The sequence below is a fragment of the Trachypithecus francoisi genome, unplaced genomic scaffold, assembly GCF_009764315.1.
Source record: "Trachypithecus francoisi isolate TF-2019V2 unplaced genomic scaffold, Tfra_2.0 Lachesis_group5, whole genome shotgun sequence".
Classification (NCBI taxonomy): domain Eukaryota; kingdom Metazoa; phylum Chordata; class Mammalia; order Primates; family Cercopithecidae; genus Trachypithecus; species Trachypithecus francoisi.
The window spans coordinates 71,575,187-71,599,720 of NW_022681470.1; the positions used below are offsets into that span (position 1 = coordinate 71,575,187).

At 44.0% G+C, this 24,534-nt stretch overlaps 1 protein-coding gene and 1 pseudogene across 1 annotated transcript in view; one reads left to right on the forward strand and one right to left on the reverse strand.

The window, feature by feature from the left end:
• Positions 1-22,795, reverse strand: part of PTPN14 (protein tyrosine phosphatase non-receptor type 14) — a 207,578-nt gene extending 184,783 nt beyond the window's left edge. The window contains exon 1 of the mRNA XM_033200155.1: positions 22,222-22,795. The gene's annotated coding sequence lies outside the window, so the exon portion shown is untranslated. The remainder of the gene's footprint in view (positions 1-22,221) is intronic.
• LOC117076538 lies at positions 1,123-2,505 on the forward strand (annotated as a pseudogene).
• Positions 22,796-24,534: the final 1,739 nt, after the last annotated feature.

A 24,534-nucleotide genomic window follows, 5' to 3' on the forward strand; every position in this document is an offset into this window, starting at 1 on the left:
TAAAATCCATTCCAGGAAAAAAAAATCCAAAGACTTTCATAGTAAATCTATTCAAGTTCATATTTCTTCAACACTAATCCGAGTCTTAATAGTCACATCATTAATACTCTTAATACTCACATTTTTAACATTCTGCTGCCAGTGACTACTACTGTTCAAATAAACTCTGGTTCACACACTGATGTCTGCTTCACACATCAACTTGCTTCTCCCACACTTGCACTTGCTTCCCACAGAGTTGTAATAATTTCTTACAAGTTTTACCAGGCTGTGTCCCAAAATAAAAAGAATGGCTTCTTCCGTTCTGAGGATTTTTGACATTTCTCCACCAAATGAGGGAGGAGGCATTTGCACTTCAATAGTAGTTTCAAGACCCAACTATCATTTCCAAAACCCATCTCTACATCCCAGCCTAACACACACACACACACACACACACACACACACACACACATACATACACACGCACATTCTCTGCCTATTCTGCCAAAGGCCTCTGAATTGAGTGGCCTGGAGATTTCTCTTGTCTGCCCTGCAAGTCTTCTTGCCCCTGCTGTGAAGTCTCAGAGCCTTAAGTGAGGAAATATAACCCAGGATATTTATGGGTCTGTCTAGACACCATTATTTCTAAGCAGAAGCCACAGACAAGTGTAACAGCAGGCAACATGACACTCGTAAGGTAAACCAAATGAGAGGATACAGTCAGTAATAAAAAGTTTTCATTTACAGTTTGTGGGGGGAAAGCTTTAGGAAAGACAAGTTCTTATGTTTCAGGTGGTATTTTGTATGTAAACCATATGTCAATAGGCAATTCTGAAAACCATGGAATTAAAGTCATCCAATATTAGGCAACAGGGCAATAAATAAATTCCCTGGTAAGACTTTCAAATATGAAACAAAACTCAGCCATCTGAGCAGGTTTGACCACTCGCTCAGTTCTGTAGTGATAATTACTATGATTTGATTTGAGATAAAAGTTATAAAACCTTATATCAAGTATGTTTTGTTTTTACTTTTTCACTGTCTTATTTTAATGTCAGAATAAATATGTATTGAAGTAGTAGCATACTGAGGTTGTCAGCAAAGCCTGGGTCCTTCCTCTCACTCTCCTCCCCGGACAGCATGAGTTTCACCACTTGCTCCACCTTCTCCACCAATTACCAGTCCCTGGGCTCCATCCAGCCGCCCAGCTGGTCAACAGCGTGGCCAGAATCTATGCAGGTGCCCAGGGCTCTGGTTTTCGGATCTCTGTGTCCTGCTCCACCAGCTTCTGGGATGGTTTGGGGTCCAGGGGCCTGGCCACAGGGATGGCTGGGCATCTGGCAGGAATAGGAGGCATCCAGAATGAGAGGGAAACCATGCAAAGCCTGAAAGACCTCCTGGCCTTCTACCTGGAGAGGCTGAGGAGCCTGGAAATTGAGAACTGGAGGCTGGAAAGCAAAATCTGGGAGCACCTGGAGAAGAAGGAACCCCAGGTCAGAGACTGGAGGCCATTACTTCAAGACCATCGAGGACCTGAGGACTCAGATCTTAGCAAATACTGTGGACAATGCCTGCGTTGTTCTGCAGATTGACAATGCCTGTCTTGCTGATGATGACTTTAGAGTCAAGTATGAGACAGAGTTAGCCATGTGCCAGTCTGTGGAGAGCAACATTATGGGCTCCACAAGGTCACTGATGACACCAATGTCACTTGGCCGCAGCTGGAGACAGAGATCGAGGCTCTCAAGGAGGAGCTGCTCTTCATGAAGAACCACAAAGACGAACTAAAAGGCCTACAAGCCCAGACTGCCAGCTCTGGGTTGACCATGGAGGTAGATGCCCCCAAATCTCAGGACCTCGCCAAGATCATGGCAGACTTCTGGGCCCAACATGACGAGCTGGCTCAGAAGAACTGAGAGGAGCTGGACAAGTGCTGGTCTCAGCGGATTGAGGAGAGCACCACAGTGGTCATAATGCAGGCCGCCAAGGTTGGAGCTGCTGAGATGATGCTCACGGAGCTGAGACATACAGTCCAGTCCTTGCAGATCGACCTGGACTCCATAAAAAATCTGAAGGCCACCTTGAAGAACAGCTTGAGGAAGGTGGAGGTCCACTACACCCTGCGGATGGAGCAGCTCAACGGGATCCTGCTGCACCTGGCATCAGAGCTGGCACAGACCCAGGAAGAGGGGTGACGCCAGGCCCAGGAGTGCGAGGTCCTGCTGAACATCAAGGTCAGCCAGAGGCTAGGATCACCACCTACCGCTGCCTGCTGGAAGACGGTGAGGACTTCAATCTTCAATCTTGGTGATGGACAGCAGCAACTCCACGCAAACCATTCAAAAGACCACCACCCACCGCAAAGTGAGTGGCAAAGTGGTGTCTGAGACCAACAACACCAAAGTTCTGAGACATTAAGCCAGCAGAAGCAGGGTACCCTTTGGGGAGCAGGAGGCCAATAAAAAGCTCAGTGGTTTAAGAAAAAAAGAAAAAAAAAGGTCGGGTGAGGTGGCTCACGCTTGTAATCCCAGGACTTTGGGAGGCTGAGGCGGGCAGATCACGAGGTCAGGAAATTGAGACCATCCTGGCTAACACGGTGAAACCCATCTCTACCAAAAACACAGAAACAAAAAATTAGCCAGGCTTGGTGGTGGGCGCCTGTAGTCCCAGCTACTCTGGAGGCTGAGGTGGGAGAATGGCGTGAACCCAGGAGGCGGAGCTTGCAGTGAGCCAAGACCACACCACTGCACTCTAGCCTGGGTAACAGAGTGAGACTCCGTCTCAAAAGAAAAAAAAAAAAAAGTACTATATTGAGAAAAATATGGGGCCAAGAAAACAAGGAGGATGAAAATGAGGGGTTTTTTTTGTATTTTTTAATGACTTTCAAAACAAGGTAAGAAAATTATAAGTGGCTCTTGTTTTATTCAATGTAATAGATCAATAATATAATTAGTTCTAAATATTTTTTAAATACCATCATTCGTAATTACAAAAATTAAATGGTGAGCAATTATGAAATTAACAAAATGAAAATTTCAAAACCAGCACTAGCAGGATGTGAGGAAAGTTGTAAACTTAAAGACTGATGATGGTGCTATAAGCTGATAGTCTTTCCAGGGAACAATCTGGCCATAGGTAACAAGATCTACAAGCAATTCATGCCTCTAACCCACAGAACCTACCTTGGAAACTAAACCCTAATGAAATACTCTCCAAGTAAAATAAACGTAATTTGTTCATCAATGTTTATAGTGATGCTTTTTGTAATAGTTAAAACTGGGGAAAATCCAAATATCAAGCCACAGGAGAATGGTTAAATAACCAATTGTGGTATAATAAAAGATGGAATTACTGATCCCGAATCTTTGCTCCCTTCCTATAACATATCCCATCCAGTTCCCTGTGACTTGTCTGGGAATCACATGGGATGAGTGGAAGTCCTCAACCCAGTGAGTCTAGGCTTGGTCATGTGATATACTTTGGCCAATGGGATGTGAAGAGACAACCTATTCACCATTCCCTCGCACAACAGCTTTCAATGCAGTTACATGCTTCTCATTTACACTACCACTCTCAGCCATCGGAACAGCATGTCTGAGATAGGGGCTGTCCTTCAGGCTATATCCCTGAGTGAGAGGACACCATGGAGCTGAACTGAGCCCAGTCAAGCCTCCAAGCCTACCAATAGCACTCACATAACACAGTCAAAAAATAAATGTTTGTTGTTATAAGCCAGCAAGATGTTGGAACCTTTTCTGTTACCATAGCAAAAGCTCACAATACAACAGTTAGTTTGATGACAACAACTTGTCATCAAAACATGACAAGTTATATAGTAGCGGATATAGCAAACATATATTTGAAATACGCTCATGAAAAAGTAGAATAAAAAATAATAGGTAGACACAAAAGATATCGATATAAAGCAAGCCAATGAGTACCAGAAATTAATTGAAAATGATATAATCATTTATCATTATTTTTGTCAATGAAGTATGTGTTTATACTTCATCTGCACCTACATTTACAATGCCACATCTTTTAATTCCTGTTTAGATGCTACCTCTTTATAAGTACATTTTTCAGCAATTCTGTACATACCATACTCATAACAGAAATATTTCTATCCAACACACTTTGTCTGCTTCAATGACATAAAGATTATTGAACACTTATCACAAAAATAAATCTAGTGCAAAGGTTACTACTCAACCTTTCACATGTATGATTTAGGGTTCAACAATTCTTTCGTCAGATTATAAAGAAGGCAACTGTAAAAAACAGACAAAAGCAAGAGTTAGAAGAAAGTTTTGCGGCCGGGTGCGGTGGCTCAAGCCGGTAATCCCAGCACTCTGGGAGGCCAAGACGGGCAGATCACAAGGTCAGGAGATCGAGACGATCCTGGCTAACATGGTGAAACCTCGTCTCTGCTAAAAAATACAAAAAACTAGCCGGTCAAGGTGGCGGGCGCCTGTAGTCCCAGCTACTCGGGAGGCTGAGTCAGGAGAATGGCGTAAACCCGGGAGGCAGAGCTTGCAGTGAGCTGAGATCTGGCCACTGCACTCCAGCCTGGGCGACAGAGTGAGACTCCATCTCAAAAAAAAAAAAGAAGAAGAAAGTATTTGCTGGGCTGGGTGTGGTGGCTCCCACCTGTAATCCCAGCACTTTGGGAGGCTGAGGAGGGTGGGTCACCTGACGGTCAGATATTGGAGACCAGCCTGGCCAACATAGTGAAACCCCATCTCTACTAAAAACTACAAAAAATTAGCCAGGCCTGGTGGCTCATGCCTGTAATCCCAGCTACTCAGGAGGTTGAGGCAGGAGAATTGCTTGAACCTGGGAAGTGGAGGTTGCAGTGAGCCAAGATCATGCCATTGCACTCCAGCCTGGGCAACAGAGTGAGACTCCATCTCAAAAAAAAAAAAAAAAAAGTATTTGCTGGGATAATCCACTTCCTTGTTATCAAATATTGTATGAAAGCAAGATCTCAAAGACCCTCACCTATCTGAGGGTAAAGCTGTGTTGCCAATAAATTTATCTTTATGACCTACGTTAGAAATTCCATTGCATCTGTATGATTCAAGAATCACAAAAATGTTCACTATATCTCACTCATAATTTATCCTAAAATAAATTCAACAGCAAAAAAATTATTAATGTGAATCATCTTTACTATCATCTTCTATGCGACAGCAAGAAATGTAAAATGTGTATACTTCCAATAATAACAACAACAAAAAAAGGCCAGGTATGGTGGCTCACACCTATAATCCCAGCATTTTGGAAGGCCAAGGGGGGGCGGGGGGAGATCACTTGGGGCCAGGAGTTTGAGACTAGCCTGGGAAACATGATGAAACCTGTCACTACGAAAAATAAAAAAATTTGGCAGAGCATGTTGGCATATACCCATAGTCTTAGCTACTCAAGAGGCTGAGGTGGAAGGATTGCTTGAGCCCAGGAATTCAAGGTTGCAGTGAGCTATAATCACACCACTGTACTCCAGCCTAGGCAACAGAGCAAGACCTTGTCTTTAAAAAATTAATTAATTTGTTTTTTAAAAAATATTAAGAGGATTTATAGTATATCAATTGAAAAGATGCTACAAATATTAGTTATTAAGACCACAAGTTAACTGAGCATGGTGGCTCACACCTATAATCCCAGCACTTTGGGAGGCTGAGGTAGGAGGATCACTTGAGCCCAAGAGTTCGAGACCAGCCTGCGTAACCTAGCGACACTCTGTCTCTACAAAAAAATTAAAAATTAGCTGGGCATGGTAGCACATGCCTGTATTCCTAGCTACTCAGGAGGCTGAGGTAGGAGGATCTCAAGATCTTGTCTCAAAAAAATAAAAAGAATACAGAAATTATGTATATATTATGAAGGAGTATATAAAATTATGACTATGAAGTTATGTCTATATATGAACATTAACTATTAGATTGCTGTCAACGTAATTGTGGGTTTTGCCATTACTTTTAACAGCAAAAACTGTGATTACTTTTGCACCAACCTATAAAAAACATGAAAAAAAATTTAAATAGCCGGTCATAGGTTTGTGGCTAAGTTTATACCAATTTTTTAAACATGCTGATACACTGAGAGAAAAAATGCCTAATATTTGTATTTACAAAATCTGTACTTGCTATGAAATATACCCACGTCTCTCAGTTACAAAAGAATCTGAAGTATGCTTCAAGTTTCTAAAAACAATTTCTGTTAAATATCTTTCTAATTAGGACAACCGTGAATTAGTAAATGGAACACGTTCAGTTTGATTTTTTATCATTTCCTGATAACTGGAGCTCATTCCTGGAACATCAAGGGTTTTTACTATATTCCCTAATTTAAAGATGATGCCTTTCACTGCTGGGGAAAATAATGGGCACCCCCAGTAGATACTAATGAGCAGAAGGGCTGCTGTAGATCAGGTCTAGGTAATGTTTTCCTTTCTGCCTTCGAGAAGTGGTGATGAAGGGTAGATATAAGCACAAGCTCTGGATTCATGCCCAGATTTGACACTAGGCTCCATCATTCACTAGTATTTGCATGCCATGACGTTACATACCTAACTAGTATTTATTTACTAGCTGTAGGATCTTGTGCAAGTTACTTAGCCTTTCTAACCCGAGTCGTCTTATCTATAATAGGCCAACGACAGTGCTTACTTCACAGGGTTGTTGTAAGGATCAAGAAAGATAATCCACTTAAAGTGCTGGACAAAGCACTTGCACATGGTAAGTACTGCAGTAACTAAATGCCAATTAATATTAGTCTCTCTCTGCTGGTCGTCGAGGTGTCATCAGGCTTACATCTCACCATCGCCTATAACTACTTTTACTTTCTGTCTCTAACCATTTTCCTCCAGTCCCCTTAGGCATCACTGAAGAACTAGGGCACCTAAGAGTAGTCTGATAACCATCTATGATGGTGCTGTCCAAAGGAAATATAATGTGATCCACAAATGCAAGCCACATATGTAATTGTCGATTCCCTTGTAGTCACATAGAAAAGCAAATCAAGACAGGTGAAATTAATTTTGACAACAGATTTATCTCAATATACACAAAATATTATGTCAACATATAATAAAAAAAAATAAGATATTTTACTTTTTTTTTTGATACCAAGTCTTCAAGGTCCCGTGTGTATTTGACACTGACAGCAATATCCCAATTCCGAATAGCCACATTTCAAATGCTAAACAGCCACATGGGGTTAAAGGCTACGTTATTAGTTGCTGATTCTTTTCAAGATTATGACCACAGAAAAACATCTCCACTTTCAAAAACATCAAACTGCATCTATTAAACAAGCTGATGGATAGACAAAAGGAAAGAATGAATGGAAGGAGGAAGGAACACATGTACTTGACCTACACAGACTTCTGAGCCTGACGTGGTGGTTAAGAACTTGGGCTATGGACATCCCATTATTGGGCACATACTCAAAGGATTATAAACCATGCTGCTATAAAGACACATGCACACGTATGTTTATTGTGGCACTATTCACAATAGCAAAGACGTGGAACCAACCCAAATGTTCATCAATAATACACTGGATTAAGAAAATGTGGCACATACACACCATGGAATACTATGAAGCCATAAAACAGGATGAATTCATGTCCTTTGGAGGGACATGGATGAAGCTCGAAACCTTCATTCTGAGCAAACTATCGCAAGGACAGAAAACCAAACAACGCATGTTCTCACTCATATGTGGGAACTGAACAATGAGAACCCTTGGACACAGGGTGGGCAACAACCACACACCCGGGCCTGTCATGGTGTGTGGGGAGGTGGGAGGGATAGCATTAGGAGATATACCTAATGTAAATGATGAGTTAACAGGTGCAGCACACCAACATGGCACATATATACATATGTAACAAACCTGCACATTGTGCATATGTACCCTACAACTTAAAGTATAATGAAAAATAAAAAATAAATAAAAAAGAACTTGGGCTGTGGAATCAGAGAGAACGGGTTCATGTGCCACTTATTCCACTTATTAGCTATGAGAACTGAGCAAATAACTTCTTTAATTCTCACATTTCTCAAGGATAAACTATAGATAAAAACAACATCTCTTTCATAATGTTGTTACAAGTTTAAAGGTTATAGCAGAGAGGGGGTTTCTATACATAAAGCTTTGCTGTATAAAAGGCCAAAGATGGGAGTGGGGAAAACTGATGAAGAGAATACTGAACAAATTAGCTTGACATAACTAAAAAGGCCATGGTGGGGAAAAGCTGTTCATATTATTTATATTCACAATGCCTGTTACGTGCCCAATTACACAAAACAATTTGAACAGAGGCAGCTATTAATAAAATAATTGCAATGGCATTTCTAAAGCTCTCAGTGGCTTACACCTCCCTAGCCTGCTTGCTTGCTTGCTTCTTGGCAGTATTCTAAGTAAGTGGGGGAGACGGAGGGCTGAAGGCCAGAATTTGCAGAACCAAGATTTTTCTGTAGTGTATATATTAATATTAATCACATTTTCTAGCCTCCATAAGCCAGACAAATGGATATCTCTGAATCTTTCTTTGAAGGATGAGATTGCCACAGTGCCTCAAATTTAAACTGAACATTACTCTTCAATGTACCATAAAGACAAAAAATTAAACTAAATGCTTACTGCTCTTTAAACTTTTCTTGAAAATTGGTTTTGTGAATAATTCCTGATATTTTGCTTTGAATTTGCTCTTGTTACATGCTACAAAACACAAAAGTCTAGCTATTTAAAAAATTAAAGTTAATTCTGGTCTGCTAATGATGACTTTAAATGTTTAATCATTTTAACGATCCAAGTCACTACATGGTCTAAATTAGATGTTGAGTTTCTTAAAGACCACAAACATGTCTTCTCTATTCCAGGTACCTTCTAAACCAAGATTTCTCTGGTAGGTATTCCATTTACTGTTAATGCCCTTCCATATTACAGGTGTCCCATAATATAGATTTTTTTTTTAAAAGATTCTTACTAAAATGAATTTAGCTTTGAAACATTTTCATTTACAGCAGAACTTCTCAGAGCCTTTAATATGTCAACATACACAGATTTCAAAGTACTGTGCTGAGTCACTATTATAGTTTTATCATCTACAAATGAGAAAAAAATGCAAACCAAGAACCAAACAATAAGGAGATAGCCTAATTGCCCCATGGAAATAGGTGGTTTTTACATTTCTGGCCTGATGTGCTGCTCACTGTGCATTTCTCTCTTTTATCATACCCAAAAATATATTAATGTTGAACACACATATATGGTAATTAATCTATCAGAATCTTCCAAACTAATTCATTCCAAAGGAATAATTTATTATTATTTGAGCAAATTTATTCCAAAGGAAGGAAGGGAAGAAGGGGAAGGAGGTAGGAGTGAGAAAGGGAATAAAGAAGAGGGAGGAGGGAAGAGGGGCGGAGGGAGGAAACCAGTTTGAATAACTACTAAATATTGCTGCATATTCATGGACAATGCTAAAATTCCTAAACACTTTCATAAGGATGAAGGGGTACAAAGTACACACTCATACCTAACCTGGCACTCAGAAAACAAGCCTCATTTTAAAAACAACCAAACAGCTGCTCAGCAGAAGCACTGCACAAATCATCCTCTCCAGCCTTTATTTTTAGACCCTTCTTAAGTAAAACAATAATTTTCTAAAGAATATAATTAAGACTGGTAGATGTCCTTTCATTATTTTGGAGTTTTAATTTGTTTCACATCAGTTTCATTTTTCCCCTCATAAATCACATAATTATATAATATTCCATAAGAAATTCCTTACCTTTGAATAAAATAATATATATGATCTTTTAAAAATGTACTGATTTAAAAAGCACAATCCACCCAGGATATTAGTCATTATAACCCACAGGTTTAAACACACAGGGAGTCTAAAAGTCAGCCCCATTTTTCAAATGATAAATTGAAGACTTGTTTATATGTCAAAAAATGTGTACCTTCATCATCTAAAGCACATTTTACAAAATGTATAATGCAAAAGAATAGGCCTAATAGATCACAGTATTTCCTGGGCAGAAGGGAATGCTAATTGCCTCCTGGAGTCTTAAATGAAACCTAATTGCTGGCTTGAGCTGTCACCACTGACCCTGGTAACAGACTGGTGCACTCTTCATAAACCTAATACAGCATAATCCTCCTTTATTATGGTTATTACAGCTCTTCAAGGGGACATGTCTGCCACAAAAATAAGCTCTGCAGCTTCTCCTCTAAATGGAGGTGTCACTTCTCCACCCCAGAACAAGCAGCGCTGATGGCAGAAATCACTCTGTACAAGTGGTACCACTTCGCAGCCTACAGCTTCCCAACTGGGACTCACACACATCCACAGATACTATTACAGAAACCATGAAGCTACTCCATGGCGATGGGGGAAAAGAGAGGACGAGGAGCATGAACAGCTATTTATTTATTTAAAAACAAATCCACCACCATAAAGCAAATGGGAAAAGCAGAAGAAGAGTATGTAATACAAATCATGGGTTTGAGCTAGGAAATCCATATGTAAATCCATTAGATTTACAAACAAAATTTCAGATACTGAACCCAAGAAATATTCCTTTCAATCTGTTTTGAAGTTTTTTTGGACACACTCTTAAAAAATTACTTCAATTAAAAACATTTCTCTTATATCTCTTACTCATCAATTCCCTAAACATTTATTGAACATGTACTCTGCATCAGATGCCATAAACCCAAGGATAAATAAATTACAAAATGTCTCCAAAGGTGTGAAAATAAGCAAACAGTACAGTACTATAGGAAGGTAGAGAAGATGACAATGCTAATGTAACTATTATTAGGGATATTATTATCCCTAATAATGAAAAGGGAACATCAGATAAAACCTCCAAAAAAGACATAGAAATCATATAAACATTAAAGAATCAGAAAGATTACTATGTGATCAGATGTAAAAAAGAACTGGAGTGGGGGCAGGAAGTAACAATAACAGCATGAGTCAAAGCAACAAGGTTTCAACCCTGAGAAATGTTTGGAGAAGGTTCACAGGGACCCAAGAGATGTTTAGGTGAGAGGCCAGACAAGGCTAGGAATTTAGGTGCCATCAAGAGCTATGCAGAGCCCTGACTGTGTTCACATCTGATCTCACCTGCCCTTCCCTCCCACATCCCTGAGTGTGAGAGATTGAGAGTTGAGGGGTTAGTTTCTTGATCTTGTCCAAATTTAGTGAAATGTAGAAGTCAACTAGGCCAATGACGGAATTAAATGTAAACTCCAAGAGGGCTTTCACAGTCCACAGGGTTCCAGTGACTTGGGTAACAGATGTTATTCTTAGCTCATCTGTTACCTGATGGTGATTTACCTGTCCATTTCCTACCCAAAAGCACATCAGAAAGCATTATTTAGAGAAAACCACTTTACATTGTCGTTAAATTCCTGATTGCTGCTCTTAAGAATATGTACATATGTATTCATGGGAACAATTTTTTCTCAATATGTGTATGATTCGCTTATTGTATTGTGCTGAGTGAGCTCCTGTGTGCTTCAGACAAAAATAAATGAGACTTTCTGCTTACATTGGCGCGGTGGCTCAAGCCTGTAATCCCAGCACTTTGGGAGGCCGAGACGGGTGGATCACGAGGTCAGGAGATCGAGACCATCCTGGCTAACACGGTGAAACCCCGTCTCTACTAAAAAAATACAAAAAATTAGCCGGGCGAGATGGCGGGCGCCTGTAGTCCCAGCTACTCGGGAGGCTGAGGCAGGAGAATGGCGTAAACCCGGGAGGCGGAGCTTGCAGTGAGCCCAGATCGCACCACTGCACTCCAGCCTGGGTGACAGAGCGAGACTCCGTCTCAAAAAAAAAAAAAAAAGAGCTATGCAGAGCCTTCAGTGTTCTGCTAGAGTGTGTACTTTAATCATAAGCAGTTTTTAAAATGAAATATTTTAGAAGGGAGACTGTAATAAACACACGTTTCCATCACTTAGCTTAGGAAACAAAACAGAATCACATGTCCGTCCTCACCTCCACCCCTGCCCACCATACCTTGTATTTCGTGTCTATCCTTCTGGTATTTCCTTGTACCTTTACTACATACACACACACACATATGTAGGTATGTTATATGTACACACACATATATGTATGCATGTATGTTATACATATAGTAAAGGTAAAAAGAAAATGTGTGTGTGCACGTGTGTGTGTGTGTGTGTGTAAACAATATATGGTGGCAAGAAAGATTTTAAGCAGGAGAGTTAAAATATCAGACATATCTTAGAAAAGATTCTAGCATAGAAGGTAGACTGGTGCCCGCACCAAGAGAGGAGACAGCTTACACAAAGTGGTGCCACAACGGGTGTCTGTCATGACACAGGAAGGGCAGCCTCAGCCTCACAGGGTATTCTTGGGCCAGGGGCAGGCAGACCTGCATGGACAGTTACACGGAGGGACAAGATGGAGTGAAGCAGTGGCAGTTCCCAGGCAGCTGACAGGCCAATGAGGGGATGAGGCAGGTTAACCAGGACACAGAGCACAGTGAGGTCAATGCCAAGGCCAGAACGGCAAGGGGCCTGACCCAGAAAGCGATTAGGGAAGGCTGCCCAGAGAAAGTGGTATTGAAGGAGGGCTCGGAGGGATGGTTTTGATAGGCAATGATGAGTGTTAGGACTCTTAGGCAAGGAAACAGCACCATATTAGGTGGAAAATGACTGGGCCTGTTCAGGAAACACCTGCAGTTTGGCATAACCCTGAGGAAAAGCGGAACATAAATCTGAAGAAATCAGAGGCCCACCTGGGAATCATTTGTGGAGAACCTTCAACATCAAGCTGAAGTATATACATAATTCATGACAAATTCACTTTCATGACCATGAAATCTGCCTTAATCCCTTTAACTTAGGAACTAAAATAATGGTGAGAGCCAAGCTTGTGATTTGGGGGGGGAATATCAATGATATCACTGCTGCTTATTATAGTTCTATAAGTAGAACAGGCTGTCTTGGATATGAGTGAGCTGGCAAATCTGCCTTGACATGGTGTCATGGGGTCTCGCCATCTTTCTCTCACTGTAAAAACTAGTAACTTTGAGTTTGAATAATGGGGGATGCGGCCTTTTTCTCTTTTATATATCATACAAAAGAAAATAATGCATAGGAAAGAAATTAAGTATATTCTATTTTCTTTTTTTTTTTTTTTTTTTTTGAGATGGAGTCTCGCTCTGTCGCCCAGGCTGGAGTGCGGTGGCACAATCTCATTCACTGCAAGCTCCGCCTCCCAGGTTCACGCCATTCTCCCGCCTCAGCCTCCTGAGTAGCTGGGACTACAGGCGCCTGCCACCATGCCCGGCTAATTTTTTGCATTTTTAGTAGAGATGGGGTTTCACCATGTTAGCCAAGATGGTCTCGGTCTCCTGACCTCATGATCTGCTCACCTTGGCCTCCCAAAGTGCTGGGATTATAGGCGTGAGCCACCCAGCCTGGCCAGAAACTAAGTATATTCTAAGCAGTAAATCCAAATCTGAAAGGTTTAGGTCTTAACCCTGAAATGTTCCTGCTTCCTAACCCTTCTGTGATATTTATTCTCCCATGATCTACAAAATTTCCTGGACTTGAAAATGAGAGGAAAAATTACCATGTTTTTTAAGTACTCAAGTATAGCAAAACAATATTAAGAACAATAGTATGAGTAACTTCAGAAAACAGCTTAAAAACGGAATTTGTCTCCTCAAATGAACAAAGATAATAAGATATGCATAATACATACTGATAACTGTTTAATTTTTTAAAATCACATATAGTCATTAACAAGATGTAATTTTCCCAGAGCATAGTAATTATTTATCAAAGAATAAATAATGAATTGCAAACTAGGCTGGGCTCTTATCCCTCAGGTCAGCATTTCAGAAATGCATTCATTCACTGATTCTATAACACTTTTTTTTTTTGAGATGGAGTCTCACTCTTTCTCCCAGGCTGGAGTGCAGTGGTGCCATCTTGGCTCACTGCAACCTCCACCTCCCAGGTTCAAGTGATTCTCCTGCCTCAGCCTCCCAAGTAGCTGGGACTACTGGCACACACCACCATGCCCAGCTAATTTTTAGCAGAGACCGGGGTTTTATTACCACATTGGCCAGGATGGTCTTGATCTCTTGATCTCGTGATCCGCCTGCCTCAGCCTCCCAAAATGTTGGGATTACAGGCGTGAGCCACTATACCCGGCCACACTTTTTAAAAATAATCAACTCTAATTCATTATCTGCAAAATGGCAACATCATCATCATCATAGCTATGGCTATCCAATCTCCACATAAGATGAACTGAGTAAGATCCCTACCAGAGAGGCTTTTAACTTAGTAGAGGAGATAGGATGGTAAACAGGTATAATATGGTAAACTTACTAATGTTGGTAATTTCAAAGTGCTATGGGACTATAAAGTAAGGAATGGGCTGGGCACAGGGGCCCACTCCTGGAATCCCAATACTTTGGGAAGCTGAAGTAGGAGGATCGCTTGAGCCCAGGAGTTCAGGACCAGCCTGGGCTTGAACATAGGGAAACTACATTTGTACAAAAATTTTTTTAAAATTAGCCAGGCATAGTGGCTGACACCTGTGGTCCCAGCTACTTGAGAGGCTGAGGTGGGAGGATCAATTAAATCCAGGAGTTCGAGGTACAATGAGCCATGATCACCCCACTGCACTCCAGCCTTGGCGACAAGGCAAAACCCTGTCAAAGAAAGAAGAAAAAGAGAGAGAAAGAAAAGAAAGGCCGGGCTCAGTGGCTCATGCCTGTAATCCCAACACTTTGGGTCAAGCTGGGCAGATCACCTGAGGTCAGGAGTTCGAGACCAGCCTGGCCAACATGGTGAAACCCCGTCTCTACTAAAAATACAAAAATTAGCCAGGCGTGGTGACTGCACACCTATCATCCCAGCTACTCAGGAGGCTGAAGTAGGAGAATCGCTTGAACCCAGGAGGTGGAGGTTGCAGTGAGCCGAGATCGCACCACTGCACTCCAGCCTGTGAGACAGAGCAAGATTCCATCTAAAAAAAAAAAATAGAAAGACAAAGAAAGGAATGGGAAAAAGAGAGAGAAAGAGAAGAGAGGAGGGAAGGGGAGGTGAGAGGGGAAGGGAAGGGGAGGCGAGAGGGGAAGGGAAGGGAGGGAAGGGGAGGTGAGAGGGGAAGGGAAGGGGAGGTGAGAGGGGAAGGGAGGGAAGGGGAGGTGAGAGGGGAAGGGAAGGGAAGGGGAGGTGAGAGTGTGAACGGAAGGGAAGGGAAGGGGAGGTGAGAGGGGAAGGGAAGGGAAGGGGAGGTGAGAGGGGAAGGGAAGGGAAGGGAAGGGGAGGTGAGAGGGGAGGGAAGGGGAGGCGAGAGGGGAAGGGAAGGGAAGGGAAGGGGAGGTGAGAGGGGAAGGGAAGGGGAGGTGAGAGGGGAAGGGAAGGAAGGGGAGGTGAGAGGGGAAGGGAAGGGAAGGGGAGGTGAGAGTGTGAACGGAAGGGAAGGGAAGGGAGGGAGAGGGGAAGGGAAGGGAAGGAAGGGGAGGTGAGAGGGGAAGGGAAGGGAAGGGAAGGGGAGGTGAGAGGGGAAGGGAAGGGGAGGGGAGGGGAGGGGAGGGGAGGGGAGGGAAGGGAAGGGAAGGGAAAGGAAGCTTCAGTGGAGAGAAGCAGAGTGAAGGTGGAGCTTTAGTTGACCACAAAGAGGTTAAGCAGGCAGGAAGGGGTAAGGCCACTCTGGGTATGAATGTAACAAAGGAGAGGAGAATTAAACACCACTAAGTGTTAGGAGCGCTAGTGGAGAGAGAGAAAAAGAGCAGCAGATGGGGATGGGAAGATAGTCAGGAATCCATATCATAAGTGGAATAACGAGTGAAAGACTTTAAATAGTACTCAAAAGAGTAAAATCTTCAAAAATTTGTGATTTCAAAAACCCTTTTTGCAGCACTGAAAGAATAAAAATAATTTTCTGCTGCTATAACAGAATATCACAGATTAGGTAATTTATAAAGAGCAGTTTATTTGGCTCACAGTTCCGGAGGCTGGAAAAGTCCAAAAGCATGGTGCTAGTATTTGGCCAGGGTCATCCTATGGTGCAAAGGTGGAAGGCAGAGGCAAGCACGGAAGATGGAGAAAGGCACCAGGGGCCAGACTCCCTTTATCACAATCTACTCTTGAGATAACAAATCTGACATTAATCCCTTCATGAAGGCTCCTCCTAATCACCTCTTAAAGTTCCCACCTTTTAACACTGTTGACAATGGCAATCAAATTTTACCATGAGTTTTGGAGGGGACATTCAAACCACAGCAATGCTCTTGGAACAATCTCAAGAGGCAGTAAGGATGGAGGGAAAAGAGCAAATGGAAAATACTTTTACAAACTCAAACTCGAAGGACCTAATTACTGATAGGATTTGTTACTGGGGTTTGAGAAAATGGATTGAGGGTGTTAAGAATGACAGGTTGAAGAAAACTCCAAATGCCTGGCTTGAGCAGCTAACTCAATAGACAGCAATGTCACTGAGATAGGTAATTTGGAAGCAGCACATTTTGTGACAAGAAACTGGAGAGTTCAAGTTGAGACAGGTAGGATTTGGCATGTAGAGCAGACACTCAAATGAATATAAGCACCAGATAAACCCAACTGTTTGGTAGCAAGCAGAGAGGTCTGGACTGGAGATGATAGCCAAGGAGATCCAGTAACATGGAAACATCTAATTAGTGCTTTACATGAACCTGGCTAGGGATACGAGGCCATTAACCGAGTCTCTCTGCAGCTCTAAAGCAACTAGGAATGGAATCATTCAAACCGGTGCAGTGAAAAAGTGACACCCATACCAAGCCTGAGGAACAGGGGTGGGAGAACCAAACAAGACTTCTCAGCTCAGTGCTTCTCAAAATGCAGTTGGTCAGGACCAAGAGCATCAGCACCACCCGGGAGCTCTTTGGAAATGGAAATTCTCAGGCCTACCTTAAATGTGCTGAATCCAGAAACCGAGGTAGGCCTGGGGAAGAACCGCAACCTTTGTTTAACAAGCCCTGCAGGTGATACTCACTGGAGGTTGACAATCTACTGCCTTGGCTAATGCTCCAATTACTTGAGGAATGCAGTGTGAACAAATTAACCTCCAGAGATGAATTTCCAAAGACACAAAGAAATTAAGTAGAAGTAAAGTACACATTTCATACAAAAATATGCATTAGGAATTGAGGCTAATTTTCAACTGTAAGTAATCTTTCCCTGTGAGCACAAAACGTGTAACGCAAAGCAGATCAAGTCAGTGGCCCACATGGTCAGGCTTCCTAACTTAGGAATACAGTTCAGCACTAAAATCTCAAACAATCTAAATGTGAAGAGGATATTTTACTACTTAGAGACAATGCCACATCACCAAAGGAATCCTTTCTCATTTTCTCACTAGACTCCTCCCTATTGACCAACATAAAGCATTTATGGGATGGCCAGCTAGGGTTACAGCTCTCTGGATATGCAGTAGTCCTCTGGGTCAAACTAATTGACCAGGCTTAGGATGAAACTCTTGACCTAAGCCTAATTTAGCCCCTAAGGAAACTAAGCTAAATCAACCACATATCAAATTTTACATGTAAGGCTGATCTAAGAATGGCTATGAAATGTTTTTTCCAATTGCAAGGACTCTGAAGAAAATCAAACAAAAGCTTGACAGGGGAAGAAAAGTCAAGAAATACAGAACCAACAGGAAAAAGGAAAGGAAAGTAAAACAATGTTAATATGCCATTTATAACCCAACTTAGAGCCAGAACTACCCTTATCACACAAAAAGGCACTTACTCACTATTACCTTTTACACAGCTACTCTGTGTCCTTCATCCACAAGCATTGCATCATATCCTTTAATTCAGAATTATAAATAATTATAAGATTATTTATTTTCATAACCAGCATGTATGCAATATATGGCAAAGGCACTGCTGGTCTGGGCAAGATACATTTTCTCTCCCTTCCTATTGCAAAAATCCAGGTCAGGCCTGCATTTTCCTGGGCTCTCTCTCCGATTCCCCAAAGGGGTAGGATACCTTCATATGATCTCCAGGCCTGCACGCAATCCTGCAGAAAAGACTTAACCAATTCTTTGCCATTCTGTTTCAAGAACACATGCTTTCTTCTAACATTGTTCTAACATTGTTCCTTTCTTCTAACATTCCCTCACGCTTTGAGGTTGATATGAAGATCAATAATTTAATGTTTGTCAAATACTCTAGGTTTCTCAGATGAAAGACAACATTAAAGTTCAAATAACCGCCGGCTGGGCGCGGTGGCTCAAGCCTGTAATCCTAGCACTTTGGGAGGCCGAGACGGGCGGATCACGAGGTCAGGAGATCGAGACCATCCTGGCTAACCCGGTGAAAGCCCGTCTCTACTAAAAAAAAAAATACAAAAAACTAGCCGGTCGAGGTGGCGGGCGCCTATAGTCCCAGCTACTCGGGAGGCTGAGGCAGGAGAATGGCGTGAACCTGAAAGGCGGAGCTTGCAGTGAGCTGAGATCCAGCCACTGCACTCCAGTTTGGGCAACAGGGCGAGACTCCGTCTCAACAAAAAAAAAAAAAAAAAAAAAAAAGTTCAAATAACCAGTGGCTGGCATTACACAAGAAGTATTGCAGTTTACTCTTTATATTTGGGCTTCAAAAAGGGAAATCAAGGCTGCAAAGATATATCAGCTAGCTTTTGTACTCTTGTTAAAGGCAAGAGAGTTACCCTAACATTCTTTAACTAGATTTCAACATTAGAAATACAAGGATCCTTATATAAAATACTGGCCCCTGATTACAGTAAGAATTATACAGGGAAAAAGATCTTTTTCTCTGCCCTTCTAATCTCTCAGTGGCTTTCCCTCCTCAAACTTCTCTATTGCCTGGTCCCCCACCTCTCAATTTCCTCTTGTAGGAGGGGCCACATGGCAGCTGCCAGCCAACATGTTTGTTTTGAGCCAATAGACTGAAAAAAAAAAAGTCTGAGATAAAGCTTTATGTGAATGTTTACACACATGTGAATTCAGGCTGCTGAAAAAATAACACACAAAGAGAACATTCATGGCCACATACAAGTCCTTGAACATATAAATAGCCATCCTTGACCTATTCTGTGTGAGGTGCTGTTACACAGCATGACACTGAATTCTCCATACACACCCTGACAGGCTAAATGTTATCAGATCCATTTTGCAGATGAAGAAACTGAGGCTCAGAAGGGCTATGAAGTTCATCCAACATCACACAGCTAAAAAATAGCAGAGCTAGAATTCCAACCTAGTTATATTTCCAACTCCCAAACCTGGACCGCCTGCTCTAGCACACCGACAGCGAGGAAAAGCTATAGAACTTACCACACATAACCCTTGGACCACTCAATAAGCCGTCGGTGAGATGCATACAGAGGACGTATTAATTAAATCAAATTAAATCCATAAAGGGAGATCCAAAAACACATTTTAGACATTAACTTGAACCTCCTCCCTACCAAAATTTGTTTTCCCTCATTCCTTAATTGGCTAATTAAGTATTTCATCTTATCTGTTTCTCATGCATTATCTCTAACAAAGCTCACAGCACTGTTCTGAGGCTTAAAACGAATTTTTTAAAAACACAGCATTTGGTGACTAAGTAATGAAGCTCAAATGCAAGAATTTGATGAACACCTTGCTCAAAAATGACAAGAATATGGAACCCAGGAGGGCTATAATATGCAATCAAAGGGTTGATGTTTGCTTCCCTGGAGCAAATTTAAACCTCTAATAAGGCAGGCAGGCACTGGAAAATAAAAAGTCCTCATAGTTCTTGACACTTAGCCCACACGTCCAGGGCAAGTAAGAATTATTCTAAAAATTCTGATTTTTCTCTGAATTCCTTATGGTGCTTCCCTATTAAAAGTCTAACTGTCCTTTCTATTACAGCTACCAGCGTGACACAGTATGCACAAACCTGAATAACTCAAGTGTTAATAATAATTACATGTTTAAGCCAATGATGGAAACTGGGCAAATGCCTGGGATTAGTGGGAAAGGGCTTCTCTTCAGCCATTTCTCTCATGCAGGTCCCCACACCTTCAGGAAACCTTCTGTGAAGGGGCTGTTCTTGAGATAAGAAAAGATGCTGGTAGAGGGGCTTGGATAAACACCCAAAGTTGTAGGAAGTCAGTGTGTTCTTCCTACTCTCATGTACTGGCCTGAGGTCACCAAAAGCTGGATGTCTGCCACCTCGGCCAGGACTTAGCCACTATGAACAATACTACAGCACCACTTCAGTCCAGTGAAGAGGCACCCTTGAAAGGCAAACCACGTACAGAATGCTACTGCATTGTAAGAAACTTTTCTAGGCAGGATTTGCTGAATCCTGGGCCATTAGGCTACAAAAATCTGCAAGAAGATAGTGTTTTCTATTTTCATAAAGTTTCAGAGGGAAGAACGACAGTCCTTACAACTGTGCTAAAGCAACAGTAATGACTTCCAAGTAGAGAAAAGTATAACAAACTTCATGACATACAGATGAACTAATTTTGCACCACATGGCCACCCATTCAGACTGGGCAAAAACGGCATCATGCCATTCAGCTCCTGCTCATTAAGGCTGTCATTTCTATGGCACAAGCTTTAACCCCATCACCAAACAATTAGGTAACTTTATAATACAAGGTCCGTAATGCCTTGTATTACCACACCTATGGCTGTCAAGCAGCCTTTTTAAAAAGGAATCAGTTTGAATGTGGGGGACAAAAAAGAAGAATCAATACCATGTTAATAAAACCGAGCATGGGCCAATTAAAATTTAGATGATCATACAACAGCTGCTTGTGGTAAAACAGCAGCAGGCATGGAAGTGTATCCAAAGAGGGAGGCCTTGGCTCCACTGGAAGCTCCTTGTGGTTCCCATAAGTGGCTAACGCACTCCTAGATTAATTTCTGATATTGGGGGTGGAGAGAATGCTATCCCAGCAACACTGCACCAACATGACCATAAATGTCCCTTGGGCCCCCAGATGGCTAGGGAAACTTTCGGTTCCCTCTTGTGTTCACGCTGCACCAGCTGTTTCCTCTGCCTGGAATACACCCTTCAGATGAGCACAACCTCCATTCTCTAAGCGCAGTGCACGCCTCACCAGGACCAAGCTCGCCTCAGACTCTCACAGAACCCATCCTCCATGCATTATCATTCTTCACTGGCCTTCAGGTTTCCTCCACTAGGCTGCAGACTCCTGCCCTGTGATCTCGTTTAGCATCTTTCTATCCCCTGTTCCTAGCAGAGTAGAAGCTGGGTTTGTTGGATGAATGAGTAAACTAATCCATTTCAAGAAGTTAACACATTGGTGGAAACTCTGTAACTGCCCGCGCCTGCAATCTAGAGATTCCTCACCTTCACAAAGAACCTGCGACAGCCAGTCCCTAGACTTAAGCGGAAACCCTACAATCTCTGAAATTGTAGGTGGGGATGAGGGGGTTGGAGGACAGGAACTGAAGGAAGTGAGAGGAAAAGGGAGGTAGGGGCAGCGTTACCTCACTGCTCTCTCCAAACGAAAAGGTGTAAACCCCATTTACAAGTATTCAAACCTGAGCTCTGGGGGTCACATGGGGAAGGAGAGGCTGTTAATACCTAGAACTTGAAAAGTTTGAGATGGAGACCTGATCTGAAATTGTGTGACCACAGCTTTTTTCTATGAGCCAGCCCGACCACCCAAGTAGGAGCCTCGACGCCCAGGAGTTTGGTGGCACCACTGAGGCCTAGTGAGAGGGCAGGAAAACTCCGCTCCCCTCAAGATCCCTTCCCAGTGGTGGTGGGGGGTGACTGGGGGCGTCGGGCAGCTGCGTCCCTCTACCGCTGCAGCGACCGCGACGTCGTTCGTCTTTCATCCTCTAGCCCCCAAGGTTTAGGTATCTCCAGGTGCCCCTCCGAGGCCCTCTCTCATTCCCAAAACGCAGAAGGGAAGGGAGAGAGAAGACAAGGGTGTGGGTTTAACCACAAACTCCCCAGACGGCGCTCACCTTCCAGCTCGCTCCGGGACAAGCTTTGCGCCTCACCACGGGCAGCTCCCACCGCGAGATAACACCCCTGCGGCCCGGCCACCCAGCGCCCCCGCTGCCCTGCCAGGCGTCCCGGGCCGCCAATCGCAAGTTGGCGTTGCCAGCGTCTGCCCAAGTCATCTGCAGGTCGCCCGGAGCGCCGAGGCGGCCTCCAACCTCGGGCCCGACTCCCCGGCTTGGAAGGGGCTTACCTGCTTACATGGCCCCCGTGGCGCCCCGGAGTCCCGCGCGGAAAGGCTGTCCTTCGCGGCGGCGAAGCCCCGATTCCCCACGGAATTGATTCCAGTGGCTGGCGGAGGAGGGGCGAAGGGAAGGAGCCGCAGGAGGCGAAAGGGGAGGGAGGTTTCCGCCGCGATCCCGGCGCGAGAGTCGGAGCAGAGGCGCACCGGGGTAGAAAAGGAGAAAAACCTAAGCACGGGCTGTCCCGTTCCAGGAGGCCGGGGAGGATGGCTCAGCTGGGAGGGGAAGGAGCGCCAGTGGCCACTTGTGTCTGTCTAGGGCTCCCCAAGGACCTGAGCCAGCAGAGCAGGCGGCCGAGCCCGCAGGAGCACAGCAACCTGCCCCCGAGTCTGCGTCCGCTGCGCTCACTCCGCGGAGAAAAAGTTGGGAAGAACTTTGAGGGGCCGGGAGAGCCAGAGCGGCAGGAAATGCGAGCGGCCGGCAGAGGAGGGAGGAAGGGGCCGTGCGAGTGGGAGGGGACGGAGCAAGCGCCGGCGGCCACGGCTCCCCCACCCGAGAGCCGGGCTCGGCAGCGCTGGGGGCCTGGAGGCGGAGGGAGCGCGGGGCGCGCGGCCGGGGGCGGAGAGGAATGCGGCCCGGGAGGGCGCGCGCTGGGGGCGCCGCGGGCGCGCGCTGAAACGTGGAGCCCCAGCTCCAGAGCTCCCAAGCTGGAGGCGCGCCGTCCTTGGGGACGTCACAGCGCTGGAATCCGAGGAATGCCGGGCTGCAGGAGCTCCTTCTGCAGGCCCGGAGAAGTCGCGCACTTTTAATGGGGCAGTTTTGGAAAATGTTTTAAAAGGTGGGGGCCGAGGACGGAGGACCGGATGAAACTCCCTGGAGTGAGAGACGTTGAAGTGGAGAGAGCAAGGCGACCGCAGCCACCCCTACCCTGTGCCGCTCCCGCCATTGGGAAGAAGAGGCAAGGAAAGGAAGATCCCACCTAGACTTCCGAGGACCGCAGAGACGGGGTGGCGGCAGGATCTTGCCCACCCCGACCTAGATCAAGGACAGTCCACCTTATATTGGGGAACCCTCCAAGCAGGACGCCTCATGCAGCCACCCCACAGGGGAAAACAGACCAGGAGAAAGTAAGGTGGCCTCACCGAGTAGGCAATCTCAAAGATCTCTCCCTAGAACCTCTGGGTACTGGACCCGGTGTCTTAGCCTTCTCTCCCTGCCCCCTCCTGCCCCCTAGGAATGATAAAAAGCAGCCTGTGTGCTGAGAGTTGGAAAATGTCGTTTTCCCGGTTTGTTCCATGCCACAGAATCGCCCCACCCTGCTTGGGTAGGCACTGGGAGGGAACTTCCTTAGCACTTTCGGAGGTGGAGTTAATGAGACGCAGCTGGTATGATGGAAAAAGCTTGGAGCCAGGCGACTGAACCTGGGTTTTAGGCCCTGCCCGATGGGATAACTGAGGAGTATCCCAGCCCCTGAGATCCTAGGTTTCTGTAGCTGTAAAATTAAAGAATTTGTCTAGATTTCTGTGGTCCTTTGCATTGCTACAAACATGTCTTGGGATATGTTATCTCGCTAAGATTCCAGTCCTTTGTTGAAAAGGAACCTTGAAGTCGTCACAGAATGTACTGTCCCAAATCACTCCAGTGTCCGGCAACTCATGCAAAAATTCCTGGCCTCTTGGGGAAGAGAACTGGAAACCAAAAAGCGCGGTGGCTCACACCTGTAATCCCAGCACTTTTGGAAGCCGAAGCGGGCGGATTGGCTGAGCTCAGAAGTTCGACACCAGCCTGAGCAACACAGTGAAACCCCGTCTCTACTAAAATTCAAAAAGTTAGCCGGGCGTCGCGACGTGGGCCTGTAGTGCAAGCTACTCGGAAGGCTGAGGCAGGAGAATTGCTTGAACCCGGGAGGAAGAGGTTGCAGTGAGCCAAGATCGCGCCACTGCACTCCATCCTGGGCTACAGGGCCAGACTACGTCTCAAAAAAATAAAATAAAATAAATAAATCCGTAGTGACTCTGATTTTCTTCCAGCATCTGCCAATCTCTAGAACTATAAAGAATTAGAGAAAACGCCGAGTGCAATGCAAAAGTGATGGAAAGAAAAGGTTGAAGGGAAATCAACTTTCTCACATTTTAAAGGAAATAGCTGTACAGATGTGCTAAGTTTCCAAAGAAAACATTAGGCAGTGCCTGACTGTGTTCCAGAAAGTGTGGAAAGCATTCCCCCGTTCCTAGATGAGGAAGGTGAGGCATGAAGAAATTACCTGTCTCACTGAGGGTCATACAACTAGGAAGATAGAATCAGGTTCCTAGTCTGTCAGGCCT